The sequence below is a fragment of the Crocodylus siamensis genome, chromosome 2 (assembly GCF_052110815.1).
Source record: "Crocodylus siamensis isolate JL-2025a chromosome 2, ASM5211081v1, whole genome shotgun sequence".
Taxonomy (NCBI): Eukaryota; Metazoa; Chordata; order Crocodylia; family Crocodylidae; genus Crocodylus; species Crocodylus siamensis.
The window spans coordinates 127,583,518-127,588,409 of NC_143396.1; the positions used below are offsets into that span (position 1 = coordinate 127,583,518).

At 49.4% G+C, this 4,892-nt stretch overlaps 1 non-coding gene across 1 annotated transcript; it reads left to right on the forward strand.

The window, feature by feature from the left end:
• Window positions 1-293: 293 nt before the first annotated feature.
• TRNAC-GCA (transfer RNA cysteine (anticodon GCA)) lies at window positions 294-365 on the forward strand. The gene has a single exon. It is a non-coding gene; the product is annotated as a tRNA-Cys (tRNA).
• Window positions 366-4,892: the final 4,527 nt, after the last annotated feature.

Here is a 4,892-nt window from a genome sequence, read left to right on the forward strand (position 1 = left end):
GCGAAGAGCAATGTGCATGCGGCTCCTCGGCAGCCCTATACAGAGGGGAGCATAGTGGAACTGGAGAGCCCAGCCAGGACTGCGGACTGAATGAGCTGGGCTTAGACTTGGGGGCAGCTGCAGGCTGCTGTTTGAGTGCTCTCTAAGCTTTTGGCTCTTGTCTGACCTCAGCACTCTTATAGCAACAGACCTCTCTGATCCAGGACCCTCCTGCAGAATAGCCACGTGTCTTGTCTCAGGGTAGATGTGCCACATCTAGAAGGAAATATGCAAAGGGAGAAGAGCTAGGGCCTGGGAGCATAGCTCAGTGGTAGAGCATTTGACTGCAGATCAAGTGGTCCCCAGTTCAAATCTGGGTGCTCCCTTTTTAAGGGGGATGGACCAGATGACCTCCAAAATCACTTACACCCCTAATTTTCTATGATTATCAAATATCCCAATTATAGGGCCCTGATATGTGACCTGTGGTTCTGTTAATGTGTTAGGACCTTACACAGGAATTTCACTCCTGTGACATGAAAAAGTGCCTGTGGGGGTAAATTTTGCTATCAAGAAATCCTGGTAGGAAAAAAAGAACAGCAAGAAAAAACATGGCTCAGTGCATGCAACAGGAGCATGTGCTGGCAGACATGGAGGCTTGCTCCTCCAGGGAGACACTCTGGCAGTGTTGCCAAGTCCGCTTATAAAATGTGGAATTTGGCTTGGTTTTTTTTTTTTAAGTCGCTTTAATTTTTTGAGAGTTGCAGGTAGATAAGCACCCTCACTCCCTTCTCATTGAAATGGATCAGGCTCATTTTCAAAGGCAGTGCCGCTTTTTTTCCTGCAAGACTTGGTAACACTGAACTGTAGCTGGAGCCCAGAGTGTCTTCACTCCTTTATTTGAGCCCTGGCTCCTCCAGCACACCAGGAGCCAGGAGGAGTGGGGAAAGGGCAGTTTGTCCAAAGCATGACAGTTGGTCCCTCACAAAGCGCACGTGCACAGTCGAGCTCTGCAGCAAAAAGCAGCAGCACAAATTTGTGCTGCTACTATTTTTGCCGCTGCACACACGTGTCCCTGCATGTCGGCATGTGCCCAGGATGCTTTGAAACTTGATTTTCTTTAGCTACTAATTTTTCACTATAGAAAATGCCTGACACCTGCATGGGTGCAAGGACGTCTTTGCAGAAGACTTCACCTCCCCTCCCTTCTGGTGGCAAGATGAGAAACCTCCCAGTGCTCTCTCAGCTCTCCAAAGGGACTTCTAGCACAATCAGGAAGATGCACGCACGGAGGTGTTCAGACTTCAGGGCCTGAAATCCAAACTGCAGGTAGGCACCAGTTAATAGTCTGCCTCATGCCCAGGGTGGGAGCCAGCTGCAACTGGTGACTAGTAAATGAGGGTTGGGCCACAGAGGTGGTCAGGAGCTCCAGGAGCAAAGTGCAGGGGGTGAGAAGAGAGGAGGCTATGGTGCTGAGAGTGGTTCTGGATTGTCCCCCTCAAAGTTTGAAAGAAGATTTGGGTTTTGTTTACTGTGGGGACAAAATTGCCGTATGTAAAATAAACTGGTGGGAAACCCTGAACCCAGATCTGACTTTCCTTGGTAAGAAAGGTAGGGGAGTGATTAGCTTACAATATGCCTCAACAGGGTCAGTAGTAATAATAATAATAATAATGTCAAGGAAATGCAGTATCTTCTATGTTGTAGGAGAGTCTGAGTGTGGTAACTGGTCCAGAAAAGCATTGCTTCCTTGATGATATCTTAACAGACCCACTTTAGAGCTGAGAGAGGTGTTAGACAAGTTTTGGACACAGCACACCCTTCCTTAGGTTGGAGAAGGAAGCAAAGACAGCCCGAGCTACGTCCCAGGTAGAATAATGACTTTTTTTTTAACTCGGCTATGCAAATGAAAATAGTCATGTAAAAAAGGACTTCCCCTATGTGGCTTAAGCTGTCTCTGCTTCCTTCCCAGACCTGAGGAAGGGCCTGTTGTGTGGCTTAGTGTTTGTCTGCCAACTTTCCCACCTATGCCATTGTTCCAGTAAAAGATATCGCTGAGAAAATCTTGTTTAGGGAAATGTAGGGCGGCCAACCAAATGGGGAGTGGGGGTGACTCATGGTTACAGCTCTGCTACAGACTTCTTGTGTGACTTTGGGCAAATTTCTTAGTCTCTCTGAGCCTCCTGGCAACAGGGGGGCAACACTCCTCCTCTTCCCACCCTTTGTTGATGTAGGCTCTGTCCCTCCATGTGGCTTGTGCAATGCCTCACCTGATAGGGCCGAAAACACCAAGGCTTTCTTGAACTGGCACAAACAAGGGAAAGAAAAAAGTCCCTTCAAATGCCCTGTGCAGATCCTCTTTCCCAAACAAACCTAATTGCTCTGTTTGTGAGGGTAGCACTGTAATTAGGACAAAAGGGGAGGGAGGCATCCTTGAAAGCTCCTCTCCAAAGCCCACGTACACATTTTCAGTCCTATGGTGGCCACTGGGTGAAGTACCTGGATGTCCCTGTGGGCTTAGCACCAGCAGCTCCATAGGCACCAGTGAAAAGGACCCAGGTGCAGCACAACAGTAGCTGAATAGGAGCCTCATGGGACATTCACATATAGCCTTGCCAGCTCCCTCCCAGGGCAGCAGAGGTTTTTGGCCTCTTTCAAAGCAGTCACAGTGTCAAGGATTGCTCCCGGCTGCTCAGGAGTCCTTGCCAGCTGCCGGCCATGTGTGCACAATGCCTTTTTCTCCACCAGAGCCCGCTGCTGCCATACTGAAGAGACCAGCCCTTGGTCTCCAGCCTACTGGAAGGAACAGCTCCTGTGCTCCTGCTTTCCTCACGCTGCTTTCCTTCACTGACTCCCGGGTGGATCATGAAGTGGTCCATACAGCACATGGAGATCCAGCTGCTAGGCCAGGCACAGAGAAGAAGTGGAAGCCAAATGTAGGCCACTGGTTAGCAGCAAACACCCCCAGCCCCCAGTTTTGTTCTGCAGTGGAGGGGCAGGGACCAAGGCAGGCATGCTGGGGCCTGGGCAGCTGGAGAGGAGATACCAGCAGCTTTGTCCTGTGAGAGCACAAGCTGAGCTGGTCCCACTTGCCCAGGCCTTGCTGTATGAGCAGTAGGCCGGGAACTATTCTTCGATACTGGACAACAAAGGGGAAGCAAGGAATTAGATTCTGCTCATGAAGGGCTGGCTAGTGGCGGAAGCCATGAGCTCACTCAGGAGAATAAAAATCCCTGCTCATGCACTACCCAGACATGGGGCCTACAGGCATTCACACAGGCTAGTCCTGGGTGGTTGTGCCCAACCCGCAAGCTGCAGGAAGAATCAGTGTTGGGCTTCCAACCCTGACTGCTATATTAACCTCCTAATCCCAGTGCTACTGGGACAAGGAAAAAGACTTGAGACACTGACTGTCAGATGGACACTGAGAATTTTCCACAACCGGGCTCCATAAATATGGGCTATTCCACCTGCTCCAGGTGGCACCTCCAGACAGTAGCATAACAGGGGGCAACTAGGGCAGCAGTGGTGGGTTACTGTGCCATGGTGATACACTGGCTGCTGCTGTGCTGTCCCAGCACAGCAACTACCCTGTGTATCTTAGCTGCCCTGGGTAGAAAGCTGTGCTGCTCTGCCTCAGTCTCAGGGGAATGTTGTGCTATGTGGAAAAGGATAGCTTCCAGGTGGTGGGAGTGCTACTCTTTCGTACGGTAATCCTCCAATTTCCATCTTTGCTGGGATCCATCCACCTTCCCCAGCCTGGTATGGGTTGTCAAGTGGCACAGAATCATGTTCCATCTCAAGCAGGAGGCATTTACTAAAGAAGGCAGCTACAGACACATGGCTTGTGCACTAGCCTGGTCCGTCCTGTTTACCAGTCATCTGCAGAGCACACAGAGATACCTAGTGATTGCAAACTGTGCTGCTTGCTTTCTTCAGGACCTCTCTCCCCATGCTATGGGCAGAAAATTTTTCCTAATATCTAACCTAAGCTTCCCTTGTTGCAACTTGAGACCATTGCTCCTTGTTCTGTCATCTGTCACCGCTGAGAACAGTCTAGCTCCATCCTCTCTGAAACCACCCTTCAGGGAGTTGAAGGCTGCTATTAAACCCCCATCTGTCTTCTCTTCTCTCAACTAAATCAGTCTGGTTCCCTCAACATCTCCTCATAATTCATATGCCCCAGACCCCTAAGCATTTCTATTGCCCTTTGCTGGACTCTCTCCAATTTATCCACATCCTTTCTATGGTGGGGGGGGGGTCCAAACTAGACACCCCAGACATGTACTGCAAGTTCTGAGTAATAAAACAAATTCTGAGTAGCCTTGTACAAAGACAGGCTAGCAAGGTCAGAGTCCACGTTTTGTTAAGCAGTAAAGCACTAAGGGCTTGACCATTGTAACACAAAGTGACTGAAACCCCTTATCATAAGGAATAGTACTCACTGGCGACAATTGAAACCTGACTGAATCTCTGGAAGGCCATCCTAGTTAAACAGGTATTAAGTGTTTATCAAACGTTTTTCACTTAGCTGGAGGAGGGGGTGTCTTCATGACCAACCCTTTTCATTAACATGCCGTATTTACCTGAATCTAAGGTGATTTCAAATTTAAGATGAGCCCCTCAATAATCAGGGTCTAGACATGGAAAATTGATAAATTTGTTATGATTTACTGTGTGTAGCATTTAACTTTTGGAGGATCATCTTAAATTTGTCCCTCACCACTGCTGCAGCAGTGGAAGCAGTAGCAACCCCCCTCGCACCCACCAACTGCTTGCGTCCCTGTTGCGCTTGCCTCTACCACCAGTTGCTCCCCTCACAACTTGCCTGTCCCCTCCCCACTGCCACTTATTCTCCAGCTCTGGTTCCTGTCCTGCTTCAGCCTGAGGCATGGAGCACATGCTGGCTCGGG